Below are 25,690 nucleotides of genomic sequence, written 5' to 3'. Positions count from 1 at the left end.
TTTAACCGACTTTATCACTTCATCTTTTCATTAAATCACCCAGAGGTATATTAGAGTCTACATGCATACCTTATTAGGTACACCTGTTTGGCTGCTCACCAATGCAATATCTAATCAGCCAATAATATGGCGGCAACTCAACACATCAGAATGAAGTGACTTAAGCGGAACAGGTGATTGAAAAGTTGATTTAAGTGAATAAATCCAAGTAGATGTCTGAGAATGATGTGGGGAAAAAAAGAGAAAATATCCAGTGAGCCGTAGTTCTTTGGGCAAATATGACTTGTTGAGTTCAGAGGTGAATCACCAGACTGCTGTGAGCTGCTAGGAAGGCAACACTAACTCACACTGTCGCAACGAAAATATGAAGAGCCTCTCTGAATACACAGCACATAAACCTAAAGCAGCAGAAGACCACACTGGGTGCCACGTCTGTCAGCCATGAACAGGAAACTGAAGCTATAATTCACACAACCTCACTACAATTGGACAACAGAAGATTGGAAAAACATGATTTGGACTGATGACTTTCAATTTTTGCAATGACATGCAATGCAGCCCTTACCTGATTAAACTGTATGTGAGAACATGGATATGTGGCTCACTAAGACAGGAAATTAGATAGGCTTGTTGTACCAGGTCCTTTGTAAAAAGTGTGTGTATTGTCTGATAGCACCTACGTGAGAATAAAGCAAGTAATTGAATTCACATTGGGTGAGTGGCCATCATGTGTCCTATCTTCTTCGTGTTCTTCCCATGCAGCATCCTTACTGAAACCAAACAAACTATTTCCAGTAGTGAGAAGGGACAAGCCTGTCTCAACCTGATTTTCCAAACAATGACATTTAATCTCAGGTGTGAAGGCAATTTGAGTGTGTCATCTTGTTTCTTGCAGTCACATAAGTTCAGTCCAGGTTTCAAGCCGACTGATATGTTAGACGAGAAAGAGGAAAATACAAAAAGAACCAGTTTCTTCAGGGAGAGCAGCGAATGTCGATGTAGTGTTGTGTGAAGGACCCTTTTTCTCCAAATCAGCTACAGATATGTTTTGTTTTTATTTTTGTTTTGTTTTCTGTAATTTCACATTCTATTCAAACTGCAGATGCAAACTACCTCAGACTACCTCAATTTCTCTGCATGTTATATATATATATATATATATATATATATATATATATATATATATATATATATATATATATATATATATCATGCAGAGAAATTGAAGTAGTCTGCATCTGCAGTTTGAATAGAATGTGATATATATATATATATATATATATATATATATATATATATAGATATATATATATATATATATATATATATATATATAACATGCAGAGAAATTGAGGTAGTCTGCATCTGCAGTTTGAATAGAATGTGATATACACTGAAAAAAATATGTTGTTGGATTTACTTAATTCAATGGTGGACATTTGTTGCACACAGATGTTTTGCTTTGGCAGCAACTTAAACAATTGAGTTAAATTAACACAATTTATTCATGTTCAATAAACCTGTGCAATTTGTGTTGATAAAATGTGACTTAAACATGTTTTGATGAAGTAATTTGAGCTCTTGAAATATTTTAATCCTTCACAATTTTCTCACTTTATCCCAACACCATTCAATAACTTTTACCCAATACTACTTGGTCACTTAAATACTACATGTTATCTTCAAATTACATTTTGCTATTATATTCTAGCATCAAATACACAATTTTCAAATGGAGGCCTTATAACAGATTGTATTGTTCTCTTCCAAGATGGTTGCTGGCATCCACCAGTAAGCTTTCAAAACAAAATGTCTAATTTCACTGCATTGACAGTAGGTAAAGAATTAAACTGACATTACTCCACTACTGAATCTATATAAACCAACAGTTAAATAATGTCAGTTCTTCCGTGTTCTCTGGAATCAATCACAGCAAAGAAATTAGACTCTTTCTTTTGAAAAATGTTGGGAAAGAACAATACAAAACATTCTATTTAAGGCCTCTGACGTCAAGATTCAGTTAAACAACAATTATAACTAAACAATTTGAGGTAATGTTAGTTTCCATTAACATTAAATTAGGTTACTGAATTGGCAAACACCTTCCTATTAACATTACCCATTTTACCCCAATAACTAAAGAAATTAGCACTTGCAGGTCAAAACCTTTATTCAAGAGATGCAAAAATAACATTGATACAGTGACTGTCAAAAATTACGGCACTGATCATACTGTGACATCTTGGTTCAAAACAGCAAGCTTAGAAATATTCAACGTTCCTTACTGCAACTGAATGAAACTGAAAATACCATTTCACACGGCCCATATGGGATATTTAGACTGCATAACTGTTCACGCTACATCTCTTCACTAGTAAAAGAAAGAAAAAATACAAAGAGAAATTTAAAAATGCTGCCAAACAGACAGAGAACTTGTACAGAGCAAAAGGAAAAACAAACAACAACAACAACAAAAAAACGGCTCGTCCTCATGGCAGTTGCAGTGTATATAAAAATGAACCCTGCGATCTGTTCCTGGAATTGAGCTTCAAAAATGCAGCAGAACAAGTGTGAGATTTAAATGTCTTCTCACCTAGAGCTGGTCACCTCACATGCATAACAGTGAGCTTCGTTGCAGGAGCAGTTTTGTCTTAGTTGTGAGCTTTTCTTGAGAGCTGAGTTGCTTCCAACTCCATTACCACCCTTTGAATCACCTCAAAAGTGTAGCAGAGTTGTGATGGGTAACTCATATTGAAGGAATAAAAAAGGTCCAAACAGCATGGCTACTGCAAAGGTCACGTTATCCAGATCTTGAAGAACTACTATACCCTCGATGATGATGCCAACGTCAGAAAAGTCATTGCCTGGTGCATCCTCTGGAGACAGATGTTCATTGTGGTTTTCTCAATCTGTGCAGTGGCCTCAGTCAAGTCCTGGTTAAACACAAAACATTTCTTTAAGATTCCTTTTTAAACTCATCTCTTTTGAATCTACCAGTTCTAATGTTAGAGTAATTTAAACCAATGCAAGCAACATAGTAAATAGCTATAGCCAAAGAGTGGCCTGCCATGCTGCCATTCATGGTCTAACAGAGTTTCTAAGAGAGGGTGAAAAACATAATTTCAAATGCTTTACATTAGTTTTTCTTAGAAAGACACCGGCCCATCAGAAATCCAGGTTATGCCACTCAGAAGATGTTAGAATTTAGACTTTCAGCCCCACAATTTGGTTAGCTGTTGGTCTTTTTTTTTTTTCAAACAAAAGCTAATGTAAATATTGGTGGGATTTTCCTTTGTTCACTAGAATGACAAATTTAAAGTTTTTTCACACTGATGTGACCCCTAATACAGGGGTGGGGCCTCAAGGGCCGGCGGCTGAGTTCACTACCAGGCCTCATGTGAACTTCAAATTATTAAAGAGGACTACTGGTCCTAACTGGTCCAATGAGGATCAAGTGGATAACTAAATGCATTTTAAAATGTTGCAAAGCCACAATCTACTCATAAAACACTCACCATGAACTCCTGCACCAAGATGTTGCAATTGTCTTTCACACAGATGCGGAGCACTTTGATGAGACTCCCTTTGAGCATTAATGTCATCCTAAAGTATTATAACAAAGAAAACAGATATTTGTGAACTTTTCAGTAGCACAGAAGAAAATGATCCCAGACCAAAACTTAAACCAGTCAACATGCAACACCAGCATCTACAAAGCAATATCAAAAGTTCCTGTTTGACATCAACTTTATGGATATATAGTTTCCAGAACATTTATTTTTTTAAAAAGATCAATTTTTCTCAGTGGGCCAGTAAATGCATGACGAAAATTATGGCATCCTTTCGGTGGAATCAGTACTCACAGGTAATAGTTGACTGTTTCAATGGATGCAGCATAAAAATCTTTTACTGACCTAATGCAATACATATACACTTTGTAGTTAAAGAATTTTAAAGTTCTTACTGTCATCATGGCAGCTACATCCTTTAGCTTTGTGCCCTGTTCCCCCGATCACTTTGCAAACACTTTCAGCAGACTGTCAGAGAGAAACTCAGCTCCGTCAGAAACCTGTAAAGGCATGGTTGGGATGCACTGGAATGCTGCATTTCATCTGAAATGACATAAAATTATTTTGAAATAACAGCAGGCACTGTGCTTGGTTAATAATCAGTAATGTTTTGTTGAATAAAAACTGTGTTTCCAGATCTTATGGGATTAAAAAAATCCAAAGATGTTTATTTCTGATTTGCAACCCAAGAACCCACAAGTTACAACCTCATTTTAGTTCAAGTGTGCATTAATGTGAGTCCAGTAATCACCTTTCTGACAATACATACAGGTATAAGTCAAACCTATGGCAGATTTTGGATTTCTCAGTTGTATTAATAGGGTGGTCTATTTGAGTATGCATGCACCTAATAATTATAAAAAAACCTATTATAATTAAGTTACAGAAACCTTAAGCGAAAATAGAATATACTTTCTTACCATAACACCTTGAACCCACAATCCATCAGCTGACTCCTGGTGAAATGCAGAATAGATGTGGTCTCTCAATGTGCATCAACAAAAACAAAAACAAAAACAAAAGGACAGCAGGTGAGGGCAGGAGGGGTAGGGATGTAAGCTAGCATAATACCGCTGATGATATTAGCTAAAGCTGTTCAATGTCCAAAATCTCACTAACACCACGGTGCAGTAAATACACAATGTAACTGAAGAGTCAGTTGACAAATCTATTCACACAGAAAACCAAATTATGTTATGAGTGCCTCGTAATTAGGTTTAATGTGATATTACGGCTCTTGTGCCAAAGACAAATTCAAATGAAAAAGCGCCAATTCTTCGATAACAGATAAAACAGCAAATAAGCTAACGGCTCTTTTTTAGCATGTTACATGGCGGCACTTTAGACGTTTAACTACATTTGGCTGAAATATGGTAAATATTAATTCAAAAAATCAAGACATACCAAAAAACGTAGAGTTGGCTGCTCGACTTGACTGAGATGGATGCATTTTTTAAACCACGATCCAAAGCCCGCGAGATGAAATCACACGTGGTTTCACGAGATTTAACGTTGCTATCTTATTGACTTACTTCACCTGAACATGATATAAACAATTTAATACACCCTTTCTGCATATCATGTAGTTTTTACACTATATAGTTACATTTATCTTTAAAACATGAGGCAATTGTGTTAAATACATGCAAGATGCTTACATAAATCCAAGAGATGGCCAGTCCCTTTTTTTCAGTGTATATATATATATATATATATCACATTCTATTCAAACTGCAGATATATATATATATATTTGTGTAAAATCTTTCAGCAGCATGACCGTTTACAGGTATAAAATAAGCCATAACTGGCAGCTCTGAGGGCTTTGGTCAGTTTTTATGGGGTCAGTAAGGACAGCCAGCAGTAAGAGAGCCAATAACAGGAACTGGTTGAAAATAAGTCAGAGAGGCTGGTGTGGTGAAGGGAGATATTCACTTCAATGAGAGCACAGCAAAAAAAAAAAAAAAACACCCAAAAAAAAAAACAAACCCAAAAAACCCCCATAAAAACAACAACAGGCACTTTAAAAATTTAGGGTGAGGAAATGAGAGGTGGAACATCAAAAAGGATGAGAAAATGTTTTTGTTTACTTAAAGCTCTCCAACCATCATCATGTTGCTCTGTGTAGGAATTTTATCTTGATAATGAACACAATAGAACTATCACAGTTGTTCCTTTGAGCTTCTTTCTTGGTTTGGTATCACTTTGACCGGGGATGTCAAACTCGTTTTACATCGTAGTCACATACAGGCCACTTTGATCTCACTTTGGGCCAAACCAGATAAGATAAAGTGCACTTTCAACAGCGTGTCTAAGTTTTTTCACGTGATCACGAAATGCTGTTGTAATAAATGAACAAAATGACTGCATGACTCTTCTCAACCATACAATTTTTTTTTCTGTCATTTAGTCATTTATCTATTAGTGTTTTGTTGTAGTATGGCTGGTCATGGGGGAGCTTTTTTTCTTTTAAATTAAAAAAAAAGCTGTAAAAATTATGAAAATAGAGTTAAAAGTCAAAAATGTATGCAGTCATTCACATTTTCCAAAGTTGATCCAGTGGGATGGATTAGAGTCTTTGCCAGGCAGTTCTGTACCTTGGGCCTTGTGTTTGACACCCATGACTTTGGCTAATTCTGACTAATCATAAATTGTTAAAACCTTCCATTTGGAAAAGATTAAGAGTACTTAAAATGTTGTTTAAGTGTAGTTAAAAGATGAGATGAGCAATGTTTACATTCTTTGCCTCCCAAATTTGCTCCACTTCTCCATCATTTCTGTCATTTCTGCATGTCTCTACATGTACCCGTCTTGTTTTCAGTTACTCGCTATAATTTAGAGGAGGCAGTACACTTTTGATTATACCTTTTTGAGCTTTTGACACTGTTTGTTCAGTAAAAGCTGAAAGACTGTAAATTATACTGACTCCAGTGCATTGCTTTTTTCAATGTATATAGAAATAGTTTGTGTCCTCCATGATTTAGTTGCCATTTCTTCATGGTATTGGGAGGTAGGAGCAGTTCTTTTGAAAAACAAGAGCTGCAGAGAGCTGAGCCAGGATCTTATCTGTAGAGGCAGATTTAATTGGGGGCAGGATGGCCTGGTGATCTGAGAAGCATTTGCTATAGCACCAAGGTTACAGGTTCAACCACCATGGCAGCTGATGTGTCTATCAGCGACTCTATGACCATGAGTAGGGCTACGATTTCATATCTGCTCACCCTAATATGGATGTCATGTCATCTAAATGCAAATTAAGTTTCGGTGAACTGGAAATGAACACAGCATGTCCTTAAATTAATGGATCAGCACAGCAGTTCTGTGTTTCAGAGAAAATTGTTCCTTTACTTTGTGACCCAGAGCCTCACTTGAGACATCTGACATCTCTGGTGTTGCTAAGTGGAGCATCGTTTACCGTGGTCCCCGTAAAATGGGAATGAACTGCTGATTATCTGGTTCATGACTCTGAAAATGAAAACTTGAGTTCATTAGTTGGAGTGATGTCTCGAAAGAACTGACAACTGGTTAGAAATTATGAAGAAATTTGTTTCTTATTTTTCACTACCGAGGAGCGCGAGGAGTCCATCAGCTTCTTCTTTTCAACATTAACCTCCCACACCTACACATAATATTTATCATTTCATATCAGTCATCTATATTTTTGCTATTCCCAAACATTTCAATTCTATTTTATCAGTTAGTGAAGTGAGTAAATAAAATATAGGCATTATGTCATATTTAACTATGCTGACTTGAAAGGCATGCAGCTGAAACGGCTGTCAGGCCGTTTCATTTTAAAATGTTTTTGTCCTTTGTTAGCTCAAAAATGAAGGTCTGAGTCAAATAAATCCAATAAAGTCATCTTTCAGCTTTCCCTGTTTCATTAAAGAACAGAAAAAGAGATAATGGCACACTTTTCTTTTGGGGAAATATACAGAACATTAATAATTGTAACTTTTTTCAAGTTCACGAAGAAGAAGTTTCTTTCCATTACAAAGATTTTATAGTTAATATCATAAAAATCATCTTTAGTTTGGATGTCTAATGCGACCAAACCTCCAACTTCTCAGTCAGGTTTTCTGAGATCAGTTACCTTTCTGCTTGTTGCAGTTTAATTGCATCTTCAGGAGTCAGATTAGTAAAGCATTCTGCAAACATATGAAACTAGCTGACAAGTTGATAACGCGATAATATGAGGATACGTGGACAAGGAAGAGCTTTTAACAACATTGAAGAGGAAGCAAAAGTATGCTAACAAGTGTGAGGGTTCACTGCAATGTGACAGATCACTGGGGTTTTTTTTCCACTTCTTGCTTTGTGCTACACATTCAACCCCCTTTGCTCCCTGCGACAGTTTCATAGCTCTTCAGCAAAATAAGCAGCAGCTTTGTCTATCACTTACAACACACGTGTGAGTACGCACACAAGCACGCTAAAAATACCTTGTGGAAGCTGCAGTTGTCGACCTCATTGCTTCATCTTGGCCAAGATGACACTTTGCTCATTGTTTACCCAGATTTTATCTGCATACATATCACACATTATATTTGGAAATATAATTTGAATCATGTAGGATTATTCAAACTTGGGAAGATAGACTAAGGACAATTTTGACCTCATTGAGGCCTTACTCAGTTGTAACCTTCCAGAGTATATTTAAGATTGGTAGGTGGCTTTGCTTTCTCTGTGGAATATGTAGTTTCACCTGCTGAGAATCTTTACACTTGATGTTGCAGCTCCTGGCAGGAGGTGTCTGTGTGGAAGCAGCTCTCGGCTTCCTCTGTCATTTCTGGAAACAATCACTGTGTGATTACACTGACACACAGTCTGTTTCCATTAGTTCCTTGAACGTCACACAATCATGATGCCAGCTATCATACTCAGGTGCCATCTGATAGCAAATGGGTAAGATTGACGTAATTCTATATTTTTGTCTTGATGAACAAATGCCTTAAAAAAAAAAAAAATGAAAACAAGTACGTGTTAGTCCACATCACAATACTCCTGATTAAACTCCAAGAGCTTATATTTCTACTGATTTAGTTTCGTTTATCGCGATCCAGCTATTTTTCCTGGAGTCAATCAAACTTTACATTTTGACAGTGCACTATAGAACATACACACCTATACAACAAAACACATATAGAAGCAACAAAGACATCTCTTTACAACACAAACTATGCCTCACATCAGGGTAAGCACTGATAATATAACAGAAAATTTCATTACAGCAGACAAACAAAAATCCACGTTCATGGTTCAACAATTTCAACTGTGATCAAAAGTCAGACCAAAAGAATATTGTTTTAAATATTTTACAAACACAGTGTTACTGGTTTCTGTTGTTATCTGTATTGGTGGTAAACTCCATCCATCCATCCATCCATCTTCATCCGCTTATCCGAGGTCGGGTCGCGGGGGTAGCAGCCTAAGCAAAGAGGTCCAGACCTCCCTCTCCCCAGCCACCTCCTCCAGCTTGTCCGGGGGAATACCAAGGCGTTCCCAGGCCAGCCGAGAGATATAATCTCTCCAGCGTGTCCTGGGTCTGCCCCGGGGCCTCCTCCCGGTGGGACATGCCTGGAACACCTCGCCCAGGAGGCGCCCAGGGGGCATCCTTGCCAGATGCCCGAACCACCTCAGCTGGCTCCTTTCGATGTGGAGCAGCAGCTGCTCTACTCTAAGCCCCTCCCGGATGGCCGAACTTCTCACCCTATCTCTAAGGGAGAGGCCAGCCACCCTTCGGAGGAAGCTCATTTCCGCCGCTTGTATCCGCGATCTCGTTCTTTCGGTCACTACCCACAGCTCGTGGCCATAGGTGAGGGTAGGGACGTAGATCGACCGGTAAATTGAGAGCTTCGCTTTTACACTCAGCTCCCTCTTCACCACGACTGACCGGTGCAGCGTCCGCATTACTGCAGCCGCAGCCCCAATCCGTCTGTCGATCTCCAGCTCCCTTCTCCCATCACTCGCGAACAAGACCCCGAGATACTTGAACTCCTCCACTTGGGGCAGGAACTCATCCCCGACCCGGAGTGGGCACTCCACCCTTTTCCGGCTGAGAACCATGGCCTCAGATTTGGAGGTGCTGATCCTCATTCCCGCTGTGTTACACTCGGCTGCGAACCGCTCCAGTGCGAGCTGGAGGCCCTCACCCGATGAAGCCAACAGAACCACATCATCCGCAAAAATCAGAGATGAGATTCTGAGGCCACCAAAGCGAAAGCCCTCCGCCACTTGGCTGCGCCTAGAAATCCTGTCCATAAAAATTATGAACAGAACCGGAGACAAAGGGCAGCCTTGGCGGAGCCCATCACCCACCGGGAACGAGTCCGACTTATTGCCGGCAATGCGAACCAAGCTCTTGCAACGGTTGTATAGGGATTGAATGGCCCGTAGCAATGGGCCAGACACCCCATACTCGCGCAACACCTCCCACAGGACGCCCCGAGGGACACGGTCGAATGCCTTCTCCAGGTCCACAAAACACATGTAGACTGGTTGGGCAAACTCCCATGCACCCTCAAGTATCCTCGAGAGGACAAAGAGCTGGTCCAGTGTTCCGCGACCAGGACGAAAACCGCATTGTTCCTCCTGTATCCGAGGTTCGACTAGCGGACGAACCCTCCTCTCCAGCACCCTGGCATAGACTTTCCCGGGGAGGCTGAGGAGTGTGATCCCCCTGTAGTTGGAACACACCCTCCGGTCCCCCTTCTTGAAGATGGGGACCACCACCCCGGTCTGCCAGTCCACAGGTACTGCCCCTGATCTCCACGCAACATTGCAGAGACGTGTCAACCAAGACAGCCCTACAACGTCCAGAGCCTTCAGGAACTCGGGGCGGACCTCATCGACACCAGGGGCTCTGCCACCAAGGAGTTGTTTAACTGCCTCTGTGACCTCGCCCCCGGAAATCGGTGGGTCACACCCCTCATCCCCAGACTCTGCTTCCTCCCCGGAAGACGTGTCAGTGGGATTAAGGAGGTCCTCGAAGTATTCCTTCCACCGCCCGACAATTTTCTCAGTCGACGTCAACAGCGCTCCGCCAGCACTATACACAGTGCAGGTAGAGCACCGCTTTCCCCTCCTGAGACGCCTGACGGTTTGCCAGAATCTCTTCGAGGCAGTCCGAAAGTCTTTTTCCATGGCCTCTCCGAACTCCTCCCACACCCGAGTTTTTGCTTCAGCCACTGCCCGAGCCGCATTCCGCTTGGCCTGTCGATACCTGTCGGCTGCCTCCGGAGTCCCACAGGCTAACCAAGCCCGATAGGCCTCCTTCTTCAGCCTGGTGGCTCCCTTCACCTCTGGTGTCCACCATTTGGTTCGGGGATTACCACCACGGCAGGCACCAACCACCTTGCGGCCGCAGCTCAATGCAGCAGCTTCGGCAATGGAGACGCTGAACATGGTCCATTCGGACTCAATGTCCCCAGTCTCCCTCGGAATGCTGTTGAAGCTCTGCCGGAGGTGTGCGTTGAAGATCTCGCGGACTGGGGCCTCTGCTAGACGTTCCCAGCACACCCTCACTACGCGTTTAGGTGCACCAGGTCTGTCCAGCGTCCTCCCCCGCCACCTGATCCAACTCACCACCAGGTGGTGATCAGTTGACAGCTCAGCCCCTCTCTTTACCCGAGTGTCCAGAACATATGGTCGCAGGTCTGGTGATACGATTACAAAATCGATCATCGACCTACGGCCTAGAGCATCCTGGTGCCACGTGCACTTATGGACACTCTTATGTTCGAACAGGGTGTTCGTTATGGCCAAACTGTGATTAGCACAGAAGTCCAATAACAAAGCACCGCTCGGGTTCAGATCAGGGAGGCCGTTCCTCCCAATCACGCCCCTCCAGGTCTCGCTGTCGTTACCCACGTGAGCATTGAAGTCTCCCAGCAGGACAACAGAGTCTCCAGGTGGAGCACCTTCCAGCACCCCCCCCAGGGACTCTAAGAAGGCTGGGTACTCCGAACTGCCACTCGGCGCATAAGCGCAGATGACAGTCAGGACCCGTTCCCCGACCCTAAGGCGCAGGGAACAAACCCTCTCGTCCACCGGGAAAAACCCCAACGTACCGGCAGCAAGCCGAGGGGATATAAGAATACCCACCCCAGCCCGCCGCCTCTCACCAGGGGCAACTCCAGACTGAGACAGAGTCCAGCCCCTCTCCAGGAGACTGGTTCCAGAGCCCAGACAATGCGTAGAGGTGAGCCCAACTATATCTAGCCGGTACCTCTCAACCTCACGCACCAACTCAGGCTCCTTCCCCACCAGAGAGGTGACATTCCATGTCCCTATTGCCAGTCTTGGCAGCCGGGGGTCGGTCCGCCAGGGCCTCCGCTCCTGGCCGCCACCCGGCTCACAATGCACCCGACCCCTATGGCGCCTCCTGCGGGTGGTGGGCCTGCGGGAGGATGGGCCCATGTCTCCTCTTCGGGCTGTGCCCGGCCGGGCCCCATGGACTAAGGCCCGGCCACCAGACGCTCGCCCTCGGGCACCCTCCCCGGGCCTGGCTCCAGGGCGGGGCCCCGGTAACCCTATCCCGGGCAGGGTGAACTGTTCCCTCGATATTCTTTTCATGGGGGTCTTCTGAATCGCTCTTTGTCTGGTCCCTCAGTTTTATAAACTCCATGTTTATAAAACTGTTCTTTTAATTGAATTGGTTGTTGCTTTGTTTAATAAAAAATGTCCTCCTGTAGCCTGTCGGGAAGACCATTCATGTCTATCTGCACTGAAGTGCAAATTTTTATACAGAATGGACTCGTTGTAATAATAATAATTCTAACAGATAAAGTAAAGAATGAAGTAATCAATATATAACCAATAAAGACATTTATGGTTTTGTTACAGTTTTTTGTTACAAACTTGTTCTATACACACAACAAAGAACAATTCCTGCTGCTCTGTTTTGTACCATTTAAAGACTCTTAATCTAATCCACTGTACCACCAGACCATACTATTGAGCAATATCGATGCCTGGATTAATCGCCTAATCAATTCCGGTGTCAAAGCTTGGCATTTTAACGACTTTTATTAATATGTTCTGTTTAGGATAGATGGCTGTCTAAGATTACACCCAGGAGCTTTGTCTCATTGATCTGATCAACAGCCATAGTTGATATAAATAAATAAGTAGATATAACATATAAATAACTGTTTGTGGGACAGATCATCATTACCATGAATACATATACTAACCTTTCATCTCATGTGGGGGTCAGTAGCCTTTAGCACCAAAAAAGCTATTTTGATTTATATATTGTTACGAAGTTTTGCTATTAGGTGAGAAATACAGGCATACAAAGTAACAGGAAAATTATAAATTGCTTCTAATTATCCAATTGAGGTAGAACTAAAATAACAAACCTTTTAAAAATAATTTATTATTACTAAGTAAACTGAACAATTCTTAACAAGTTGAGGGAAAGTTCATCCTACAGCAGCAAGGCATCTCTGCAGCTTTGGGAGCTTTTTCTCTCTATTTTTGTTTTTTTCCCCTCGGTTTACAGTGCATCTGGAAAGTATTCACAGCGCTTCACTTGTTCCACATTTTCTCATGTTACAGCTTCATTCCTAGATTCATTTTTTTCGCCTCAAAATTCTACACACAATACTCCACAATGGAAAAGTAAAGTTTGCTTGGAATTATCGCATATTGATTAAAAACAAGAAACAGAAATATAGCAGGTACATAATTATAAGGTCCCACAGTTGACAGTCAGACCACAAACCAAGCAAAGAAATCAGAGGTATTGTCTGTAGACCTCTGAGACGGGATTTATAGGACTGTGTGCAGAATTCTGAGGTGAAAAATGTAACAGGGTAAAATGTGGAACAAGTGAAGCGCTGTGAATACTTTCTGGATGCACTTTACTGTTAGTAAATAAAGAGGAACATAAAAGGCTTATCTTGGAAATTGGTGAAGCCTGAATCTCAGCTGAAAGAACTGTGAGTATTTGACAAATGTGATGTGGCATTCTGCAACCAGTCAGAAAAATAGATGCAGCTTTAAGCTTTAAACAAATTAAAAATTACACCAGTTGTAGTCAGAGATTTTCAGATGGCAAGTATCTGAAACTTGAGTTAAATCTTGAGTTTAAGAACTGTATGACCCTTTACCTTTGCTCTCTTTATCTTACAGTAGACTGCTGGACAGGCCAATGGCAGCTCCTCCTCTTTGTGCTCTGCTTTTTTCTCTGTCACCGGAGATTAGAGCTGACTCAGTACCAACAGATCCACCATGCATCAGTGCAGCTGTCACTCACTCTTGTTTGAGTGATGGGCGGAAGGCCATGTGTACTGCTGACGGAGGAAAACGGGCATCTCTGGCTGTTTATGTGGCAGCTGAATTTTGCCGAATGTGATTCCTCACAAGAAAAAAACAAAACAAAACATGCCACTACATCTCATTATTACATTTGAAATATATTTGATTAAATTTGGCTGAAAGGAACATCTCATAGAGCACCGGCTGCATATGTGCAGAGTGAAAATTATCAAAAATGGACGGTTTGTGCAATTTTCTGAAGGCCAGGTGAATCAGTTATATCTACAACATAGAATAAACATGACAAAGTGGTTGGTTCTTCACTACCAGACACACTGGACCCACTACAGTTCGCTTACCGTCCAAATCGTTCCACAGACGATGCCATCTCTCATCTCCTCCACACATCACTCACTCACTTGGACACTAGAAGGGGGAATTATGTTAAAATGCTCTTCATAGACTACAGCTCTGCATTTAACACCATAATTCCCTCCACACTCACCACCAAGCTGGAGCATCTGGGACTCAGCTCATCTATGTGTCAGTGGATCTCCAACTTCCTAACTGGCAGACCACAGGCAGTAAGGATAGGCAGACATGTCTCAGCCTCCACCACTCTCAGCACTGGAGCCCCCCAGGGGTGTGTTCTGAGCCCCCTGCTGTACTCTTTGTACACATATGACTGTGTGGCCACTACCAGCTCCACCACCATCATCAAGTTTGCTGACGACACCGTCGTGGTGGGCCTGATCTCTGATAACAACGAGACGGCCTACCTGAAGGAGACTAGGAATCTGGAGAACTGGTGCCAGAGGAACAACCTCCTTCTAAACGTCAGTAAGACAAAGGAGCTGATAGTGGACTTCAGCACTAAGCAGGAGAGGAACTACCAGACCCCCGTCATCAACGAGTGCCCAGTGGAGAGAGTGGACAGCTTCAAATACCTCGGAGTTCACATCACGCAGGACCTGTCATGGTCCTGTCACATCAACACTGTGGTGAAAAAGGCCCGACAGCGTCTCTACCACCTCAGACGCTTGAGAGACTTCCAACTGCCCTCCAAGGTGCTCAGGAACTTTTACTCGTGCACCATAGAGAGCATCCTGGCGGGAAACATCTTAACCTGGTTCGGGAACAGCACCATGCAGGACAGACGAGCTCTACAGAGGGTTGTGCGGTCAGCTGAGCGCACCATCCGCTCCGAGCTCCCTGACCTGCACTCAATCTACAGCAGGCGGTGCTGGACCAAGGCCAGGAAGATCGTGAAGGACCTCAGCCATCCCAACAACAGACTGTTCTCTCTGTTGAGGTCAGGAAAGCGATTCCGCTCCCTGAAGACCAACACAGAGAGACTGAGGAGGAGCTTCTTCCCGCAGGCGATACGGTCTCTCAATCACACCACCACACAGTACTGACCCACACATATGGTTCTTACACACACACTGGACTTTCTGGACTTTGTTTTTGCACAACACTGGTCACTATATTCTTCATTTCCGGTTAATACTTGTACAGCTGCTGTTATTGTGTATATATTTATTTATATTTAGATTTCTTCATACATTCTTATATAGTTCTATATTGTGTATTTTGTTGTACAGTTATTTTATTTTCAACTTTAATTTATATATTTATCTTTATCTTATTCTTCCCAGTTAAATTTACCCTTCATTCTAATTTGTGTTGTACAGTTATTTCATTTTTAACCTTAATTTATATTTTATTCCTTCCTAGTTAAATTTACCCTTTTTAATTTTTCATATTTATTTCCTATCTTATTCATAGCCTTTTCCTTTTTTGTTCTCTTTAGGTCACGAGCAGTTGTCCAAGCATTTCACTACATATCGTACTGTGTATGACTGTGTACGTGACAAATAAAATTTGAATTTGAATTTGAATTTGGCTCAATGGCACTCAAGCTCACCAAAGTGATTTTTAGCAGTTTCCAAGCACTGAAATCTAATAACGGCAATATTACCAGAATCTATCACCCAGCAGGAAATCAATTTCACATCATCAGCATAAAAAAAATGTAAAAACTGCTCTCCAAATACTTTCGGTAGAGAAAAACTTTCAACCTCATGAAGGAAAAATAATGTGGAAGAAGACGCTAAGCTTGATATAAACGTATGGAAAAAGATTTGGCTCTGTCAGGAGGTTCCCTAAGTCCTCGTCATTTTCACTCAGTATTTCTGGTGTTTAACCTTTATAATGACCAAGTCAGGATCAAAGAGGCAGGTATCTGAGCAGAAGCTGCAGAGGAACCAGGTGAGACGGAAGGTTCAACGACCAAGGTTAAATTGCCTGTGGAAACTGTAGGAAAAGATAAACACTAATTAAACTAGGAGGAGAGGAGACAGAGTCAAGTATTTGATCTGAGTGTAGGAGTGACCGCGTGGTTGGGCTCCATTCGCAAACTGTCTCTCGCCCTATAATCAAGCACACAACATTTAAAAATATAAGAAAGCCGATGCCAAGGAGGAGACAGAACATGACACCACATGTCAGGATCGGCGGCTGGAGACCATGCGGAGCAAAGGAGAGGAACCAAATGCAGATGTGTGGACACAAGGGATAACTGAAGGTGAGCTGTTTAGATAGATAAATATAATACAAATGTGAGAAAAACAAATTAGTAAGTAAAAAAGAAACCTAAACTGGGGAACTAAACAGTAGAAAAACCACTGGGAAACCTGTAACATAGGGACGAGTAAATAGATGCTCTAGGGATTGAGGAAAACTAAGACAATAAATACACTCAAGTGGAAACACAGCAGGAACAAATTTGCACATAGCGACAGGGGAAGCAAAACTGAACACAATGCACATGAGACGAGGGACTGACAAAAAAAAGAAAAGAAAAGGAAGCATCACGCACACCAAGACTCAGACAAGGACACGCAAGCTTCACACCAGGATGGTGGCGACAGAACACCGAGATATGACTGGGGTGAGAGAGAGGGTGACACACTGGGAGAGGGAGGAACACAGAGAGAGAGAGGCAGAATAGGCGAGAGACACAGAAAGTAAAAAAACATGGAAACAGGACAGACCTAACATGGAAGATGCCAAGGACAAAACATAAAGGTGAGTGTTAGAAAACTAGAAGAGAACACTAAAGAACAAAACACAGAGACAAGATGAAGGGAAACTAAATTAATGACCCTAAAGTAAGTAAACAAGAAAGGCCAACATAATCCTTCAACATCTGTCGGACAATGCTCAGGATTTTCTATGAGTCTGTTGTGGCCACTGCTGTCCTCTATGCTGTTGCATGCTGGATCAGCAGGTTGAGGGTTGCTGAGGCCAACAGACTCAATAGACTAGGCCAGTAATTTTGTGGGTATGGAGCTGGACTCTCTTAGGGTGGTGTTGGAGAGGTGGTGCTGGAACGACACAGGAACTCATTCCTGCCAGTAGCCATCTCCCTGTACAACTCCTCCATCTAATACACTGTAAACACTGCGATAGTTGCATCCTTTTACACACGCTCTTTTCTTACTCATTAACGTTGCTGTCTATTTTCTTTATTGTTTTTTTTTATTTTTATAACCACATCTGTCAACCCTGGATATTGATTATTTGGTGATTTGTATATATTGTGTTATTCCTTATATCTTAACATATTGTGTTGCTAATAGTCTAGTCTGTTTTTGTTTTTGTTTCACTTAATGTTACTGTACCGGAGCAACCGTAACCCACATAATTTCCCTAGGGAGTAATAAAGTATTCTGATTCTATTCTGAATAACATCCAGAAATGTGCTCAGTTACAGTTTCTGTCTCCACCTTCAGGTTTTCCTGGCACCCACATCTCCACCAATCTCACTTGGACCCACAACACCAACACCCTGGAAAACAAGGTTGCAGCAGTGGCTGCACTTCCTGCGTGTCCTGAGGAAGAATAACCTGGACCAAAAAGCAGCGCCTTTGCTCTTGTCACATCTCATTTAGATTATTTTAATTCTCCTCTCTATGGTTTACCTCATAAATTTCTCCATAAACTGCAGGAAGCTGCTGATGTTATATCCAGAATCATATACACTGAACGTATAACACGTAACAATTGAAAGTCCTGCTTCTCACTTTCAAAGCTCTTCATAAACTTGCTCCTCAGTATTTATCTGATCTTTTCCATACATACTCACTCTCTCGTTCCCTTCTGTCTGTTCCATCTGCTCACATGACTACCATGGGACTCGGAGCCTTTACTTGTTCTGAGACTTTGGAATGCACTCCCATCAAAACCCATCTGTTCAGAACTGCATGCCCTTCATTATAACTTGGTCCTAGTCTATTGTTACCTATATTAGTTTTATAGTTGTGCTTTTATTTGTTTACCTTATGTTTTTATTTTGTTGTACTATTGCAAGGTGACCTTGAGGTTCTTTAGGACCCCTATAAATAAAATGTATTATCATTATTATTATTATTATTATTATTATTATTATTATTATTATTATTATTCCTGCTGTGTGTCTGTGAGTATCTGTGTGCACATCTCTGTGAACACTTGTGTGCACGGGCGCTGGTGTTCATAAGGTTTCTCCATGCAAGTGTCTAATAGTGGGCGTGGGGAGCCACAGCCCCAGACCTCCAGGACCTGAAGCAGGCATGGAGGAGACCTGGGCCCCAGACATCCAACTCCCCCCAGAGCATGGGAGCCCCAGGAGGACCACCAAAGGGCCAACAGGAGCGAGCCAGTACACACCCGAGCCCCAGCCCCGGACACTGAAAACCACCACTGCACTGGCAGTTGGGGTACCAGCAACAAGCAACGAGTGTGGTGGGGGGAAATAGGCCCCACACCAGGAAGGAGCCTGAAATGTTCTAAGACAGAGGGAGAGTCTAAGACCCGGCCTGTTGCATAGACACAAACAGGCATGCACAGGCATAAGCATACTTTTTAAGGTATCAACTATGAACTGTGAACTATGAGACTAAACCAGAAACGAGAAACCTAATCTTTAAATTATTGTTAAATTCAAAAGTCCATGAACTGATCCAAGGGGGGAAAGAAGGTGCGGTGGTGCCGGAGGAGGAGCGCAGAGTCAACTTCACTTCTCTGATTGGTGATATTATGGAAATTCCATAGTGTGCAGCTTTACTCCAGTTTCAGCAAGTCTAATCAACCACACAGTGTGGTTGTGGGTGTGTGGGACCTTTAATCTACAATTATGCATCATTTTTATGAGCCGATAATATGTTTTATGTGCAGAATCAAAGTAACTATTATTTAAATTCAGCAGATAAATAAATCCAAAATGTTTCCCTCTTGGATGTAATAGATCAAGATTCAACATACTTTAAAGGAGTATTCTGTAAGTAGAATTTCTAGAAGTTGTACTTTAATCTTCAGGTGGACATATTCTTTATATATGCTGTATTTTATCTTTATATTTCAATGTTTTTTTTTCCTTTTGTTCGCTCCTGGCACATACAGTACACTCAACAAAAATATAAACGCAACACCTTTGTTACTGCTCCCATTCCCCATGGGATGGACGTAGAGACCTAAAATTCATTCCAGATACACAATATAACCATCCTTCCCAAACAGTGGTCACAAATCAGTCCAAATGTGTGGTAGTGGGCACATCTGCTATATTGAGATAATCCATCCCACCTCACAGGTGTGCCACATCAGGATGCTGATCTGACATCATGAGTAGTGCACAGGTGTACCTCAGACTGCCCACAACAAAAGGCCACCCTGGAATGTGCAGTTTTGTCTCACAGCAAAATGCCACAGATGCCACAAGCAATGAGGGAGCGTGCAATTGGCATGCTGACAGCAGGAATGCATTGAATGTTCATTTCTCAACCATAAGCCGTCTCCACAGGCGTTTCAGAGAATATGGCAGCACATCCAACCGGCCTCACAACCGCAGACCTCGTGTAACCACACCAGCCCAGGACCTCCACATCCAGCAGGTTCACCTCCTAGATCGTCTGAGACCAGCCACCCAGACAGCTGCTGGAACAATTGGTTTGCACAACCAAACAATTTCTGCACAAACTGTCAGAAACCGTCTCAGGGACGCTCAACTGCATGCCCGTCGTCCTCATCGGGGTCTTGACCTGACTCCAGCTCGTCGCCGTAACAGACTTGTGTGGGCAAATGCTCACATTCGATGGCGTCTGGCACGTTGGAGAGGTGTGCGCTTCACGGATGAATCATGGTTCACATTGTTCAGGGCAGATGGCAGCTGAGAATGTCCCAGTTCTTGCATGGCCAGCATACTCACCGGACATGTCACCCATTGAGCATGTTCGGGATGTGCTTGACCGGCGTATACGACAGCGTGTACCAGTTCCCACGAATATCCAACAACCTCGCACAGCCATTGAAGTGGAGTGGCCCAACATTTCACAGGCCACAATTGACAATCTGATAGACTCCATGCGACGATGTGTTGTACTGCATGAGGCAAATGGTGGTCACACCAGATACTGACCGGTTCTGGGTCCCCAGACCCCCAATAGCGCAAAAAAACTGCACATTCCAGGGTGGCCTTTTGTTGTGGGCAGTCTGAGGTACACCTGTGCACTACTCATCAGCATCCTGATGTGGCACACCTGTGAGGTGGGATGGATTATCTCAATATAGCAGATGTGCCCACTACCACACATTTGGACTGATTTGTGACCACTGTTTGGGAGGGAGGGTTATATTGTGTATCTGGAATGAATTTTAGGTCTCTACGTCCATCCCATGGGGAATGGGAGCAGTAACAAAGGTGTTGCGTTTATATTTTTGTTGAGTGTAGCTTACTACAGCGGCCATCGTTTATGTACTGCATATAAAAAGGGGTCATAGTTTCCTAAAGCTAAAGAGCCTTAAATATGCATTCAGTCTAATAGTGAATAGGAAGTGAATCGTCTGGCTGAAAAAAGGAGTACACATGGAAACAAGAAAGCAAAAGTACCTTGTGGCTTCCTTGTTTTATGGTCTCAGTAAACACGTTAATTATTTTATGATCTCAGTCTCTGTTCATGCAGAAAGCTGCAGACTCACATTCAAGATGCAAGAGGGAGAAGTAAAATAAAGCAAGCATTTAATGCTGAAGTCCAGAGATAAGAAATGTACGAACTCCAGAGAATAACCATGAGTGAAGCATGGGAAAATACAGAAAAACGCTAGGAATACAAAACTGTTAAAACAGAGCTAGGGAATGATGTAGATGATGAGATGAAGGACAGGGGAAGATGGAGTTATGTTTCACTAGCTACACCCAGACCTGATTCCTGCCAGACCTGCTGAATTGAGAAATTGCTTAAACACAACCTGTTTGGCAAAGAAAACTTGGAACAGTGATAAACCTTCCCAAAAGTGGCCAGCCTAACAGAATCACCCCAAGAGCACATCAACAACTTACCCAGGAGGTCACAAAAGAACTACAGCATCTAAAGAACAGCAGGCCTCACCTGCCTGAGTCAAAATTAAGTTTGGAGTGACCTTAAATCAGATAAAAATGTTTTGGCAGGACCTTAAACAGGTCATTCATGCTCAAAAACAATCCAGTCTGTCTGAATTAAAACAATTCTATAAAGAGTGGGCCAAAACTCCTCCACAGCAAAGAGAAAGACTCATTCAATCAACTCCTCACACAGGGACGGGTATTTTCAAACTTTTTTCCCCATAATAAAATCATAATGTTGTATTTATTTGGGTTATCTTTGTCAAATATTAAAATATGTTTGATGATCTGAACCATTACAGTCTGACAAATATGCAAAAAAACAAACAAACTAAGATCTTTAAGATTTCGGATCCATATGTACTTCCCGATATGAAGAACCATCTCTTATATAAACACAATATTCTGATCGACTCTGCTTAAGGTTGCTGTCATTGCATCTATCAATATAAAGTCTATTCTTTGTCATAAAACATCACATCGCTGCAAAAATTCAGACCCGAGTATGTTGAGACTCAGCTGTGTCTGCTGAAAAGATGCTTTAGCAGCAGCTGAGGAGGTTTCTCTCAAAACTCGTTCCTTTACTCCACCTCCTTCAATTCACTTTGACATGCGAGTCCAAACATCACAGCACACACATGCATGACTCAGATTGGCCGGCCAAGCCAGCGGGCCACGAAGCTCAGCTGCCTTCAAACTCTCCCATCTGTCACCTCAAATCCACGGCATCAGCCCCCAGCCGAGCTTCATCAGCGCTCCAGAGATTGACCCAGCAGGAGTGGGGAGGGAAGGCCGAGCCCTGAGTAAGGGGAGCCATGATATAAAGGGAGAGGGAAGGGAGAGAGGGGGTGCTCATCTTTCCCCACAGACAAGAGAGCGCGTCACAGTGAATTAATCCAACCCTTGGTGGTGGCGTGCAGGCTGCCGGCTGCAGCCGTGGGATTGGACGCCCTTGTCTTGTTAGCTGCTGTGTCACCCTGCCCCTCCCCAACTCCACAGCAATGATCTCCATCTCTCTTTATACTGTATAATTCCCTTCCTGGCTTGCTCTCTTCTGCTGTTGTTCCGCCGCTGTGACTCCAGCTATTTGAACTCATGTGACAACAGAGAAATGCAGTTAATGAATCAGAAACCTAAGTGAACTCACTGGTTTTAATGCTTTAATGCTAAGTATACAACCTTTACCTTAACAAAAGAAAATAACGTCCCAGTTGGAAAAACGTACCTTTATATAGGAGGATGGTTAGCATATGTACATCACATATAGTGGGGAATATGTGTATTTGATCTCATACAACCCAGCCAGAATTACATGTTATTGTCACAGTCACCAGACCACTCTGCCACAAAGTGCTTAAACCGTTCATCTCACATCAATCTAGAAACAATCAGAGTGCTGTGCCATACCGGGTACAAAACATTAGCCATGCAAAGAAGTGTGGGCTTACTCCTGTCTTATTTGGCAAACAACTCTTACTGTGAACTCATGAATGTCCAGCTTCCCCTCGACCAGTTTTCACTCCGGAGGTTTGGGCCAGCTCATGCAATCCATCAGTTTTGAGTTGTGGTTCCGCAGCTCAGACAGTTTAATGTTTCGTTGGTGAGACAGAAAATATAATAAGAAATGAGAATAAAATAAAAATGTGTATTTGCAATATTGTATTAAAATATACAAACATAGTTCTCCGTTATATAAAGCTCTATGTAGTAATTGCTAGCACAGAAAGCATGGGCTAAAAAACATAGAAAGATTTATAGAATCTGGAAATTTTATCATTTTAGGCAAAAATTCACAGTGGTCCCTGCAACGTATTACTATTATATGATAAATAATGTGACACCACCAACAACAACAATAACAGTCCAATAAAATGGCAACATTACAAGGTATCGTGCTAATTTTGGTAACAATGCTAAAGATCAAGCTGACTTTCGGTATGAACTTTTAGTGCCTTTCAGGCTGTGTTAGGAAGGGCATCCATGTAGGGCTACCTGCTGTGAGGACCCCTTTTGAATAAGGGAGCAGCCAAAGCACCTCTTTATTTTCACTGTGTACTCATTATTGTCATTAGGTCTGTTTAAACAGACTCATTTATGCCACTTGCAACAGGAATGAGTGGAGTCATGTTTCTCTCCACCAGTCACACTCACATGTATGAGCAATTTAGCCTCACTGATTAACCTAACCCTGCTAACTGCATGTCTTTGGACTGTGGGAGGAAGCTGGAGTACCTGGAGAGAACCCACACAGATACAGGGAAAACACGCAAACTCCACACTCCTGGCCAGATGGTGGATTAAACAAAAAAAAAAAGGACATTTATAACATGCTGCCCGTGTTATAAATGTCCATTTAACATTTCATTGTCTGGCTTTCCATGTCCAAGTGACTCGACCTCCCACTTTGCTCTTCTCAGAGACTTGACTAACCAACAATACACCAATTACTGTTTGACGTTCCTTAAATTAGAAACAAAATCAAAGCGCTGCAGGTATGATGGTCATACTTCACAGCACACAAGATTTCTTCACCAGATCCCCCACTCCTCCACCACTGGAGTATATTTACATGAGGGCAGTGAATGGAACCTGCAGTATCAGATTTTATTTTGCCAGATTTTGCACATTAAGATTAAACTGTCAAGCTTAGTTCCAGAAATGTGCTTTAAAACTTATTTGGAGTGGAGCAGGCCCTGTGAGTGTCTCTCTGTCTGTCTGACAGTGAATGACGTGGCTTTAGATAAATAATAAATATATTGCACAATTTGACAGCATATGACAGACTGATCTAAAATCCTACATCAAACTTTCCACTGTCAGGCCTCAAGAATGAATCCTCTTTGACTGTAGTTAGGATACCTTATCCTTTCATCCAGATAACTCAAATTTCACCCAAATGTGAAACTAATATATTCGATTTTATTTGTCAAATTTTCAACATTCCCATTTGCTATATATAAAAGCCAAAAAAAAAAAAAAAAAGAATTAAACGACTCTATGTTTGAGGACAAAGGGATTCCCCTCTGCTGAGTGGCCTTTATTTCTGAGTGGTACAAAATCCCATAATCCCTCCCCCAGAGGGTGACAGCTGCTAAAACATGACGGCCTCTGGCTTTGCAGATGTATGTACAAGGTGTCCTTGAAGCATCAGTTACAGACAAATTGTACTCAGTGAGCAAAAGGTTCTCTCTGTAAACCAGAAAAAAAATCTGCATGCAAAGAGGGGTGACATCTTGTCACGGCGACGGATGGCCGGTACTGAATAGGACTCAGGTGCAGAAACCCAGAGCGGAGACAGTAGATGATTCAACAGTTTATTACGGTTAAGTGCAAGGGGGGAAAAAAAAGGAAACGTGGCAAAGACAGAAAATGACGAGACGTGGAGCCTTGGTGTGGCGTGCCCAGGGGAACGTGGCTAGGGCGAGGGAACGAGGCCTGAGAAGTGGAACGGAGCTGAGTGGGGAACAGTCACACTGAGGGGAGAGGATATAGGAGTTAGGCAGGTAGTGAAGGCAGCTCAGAAGTGGCCAGTATAAGTGCAGCAATTCTTACTTGCAGTTAGGGACCTGGAGTGTTTGAGAGGGGGATGATGAAGATCCAGGGGAGGCTGAGTGGCGTGGAAAGGCTGACCTGAGATCCGGGGCTCCAGATGGAGTGTGATGGCAGGAGGGCAGGCAGGTGAGGCACAGAGGGATTTCCAAAATGATCACTAGGTATCCCGAGTCCGGAGGTGGAGTGAGCCAGGGTGGGTACAGCAACTGTAGCACAAAAGAGTCTTTGTTAGTAAGATGAAGCACAGCGAGAATTTGAAACACAAGACCTGTTACCAACATGGGTTGATGACGAACTGGCAGTGAGTGAACATCGATGTGTGGTTTAAATCCCTCTGGCTTGATAGCCTGCAATAGGCTCCAGGTGTGCAGGAGCTGGAGTTGGCCCTGCCCAGGGGCGGATCCCAGGTCAGTTCAGGAGCCTAATGGAAACTCCAGCCACCCACCGTAGACCATGACACATCTGCTACTGAACTCACTGGCGAAAAAATCGAAGGCAGACTGGTTTGATTTTTTAGATGTTGCTTACCTTTTGCTTTCAGTAACTTCTTTGTTAGGCACCAAAATTCAGGTTAGATTCAGTGAAAATGAAGAGTGAGTGCAACTGTGGCCCTGTATAGCATAAGCATAAGCATAAGTTGAGTGCTGAAACATGACTATTAAGGATACCCAGTGCACTCCAAGGACACCTTGTACATACCTCTGAAATGCCTTTGAGAAACAATGTAACTGCCATGGACTCTTTACAATCATGTCCTAGAATTTTATTTAACAACTCCATGATGCTAGTTTCCTTTTCAACTTTCTGTCACACCTGTATCCCATCAGCAAATGACTCGCCCAGTACACACACAGCAATGCTTCCCTCTGTCCCCTGCTAGACT

The 25,690-nt window shown here is 42.5% G+C and overlaps 1 long non-coding RNA gene across 2 annotated transcripts; it reads right to left on the bottom strand.

Annotated features, from left to right (window-relative positions):
* Positions 1–24,555: 24,555 nt before the first annotated feature.
* On the bottom strand, positions 24,556–25,259 carry LOC113032647 (uncharacterized). 2 transcript variants are annotated; one of them, XR_003273916.1, is made up of 3 exons: positions 25,087–25,259; positions 24,808–25,013; positions 24,556–24,728 (listed from the first exon to the last, which is right to left on the bottom strand). It is a non-coding gene; the product is annotated as an uncharacterized LOC113032647 (long non-coding RNA). The 2 variants fall into 2 exon arrangements; XR_003273915.1 differs by having other exon boundaries at positions 24,808–25,259.
* Between the last annotated feature and the right edge of the window lie 431 nt (positions 25,260–25,690).

This window comes from Astatotilapia calliptera, chromosome 11, assembly GCF_900246225.1.
Source record: "Astatotilapia calliptera chromosome 11, fAstCal1.2, whole genome shotgun sequence".
Classification (NCBI taxonomy): domain Eukaryota; kingdom Metazoa; phylum Chordata; class Actinopteri; order Cichliformes; family Cichlidae; genus Astatotilapia; species Astatotilapia calliptera.
This window is presented reverse-complemented; position numbering and strand designations above follow the sequence as displayed.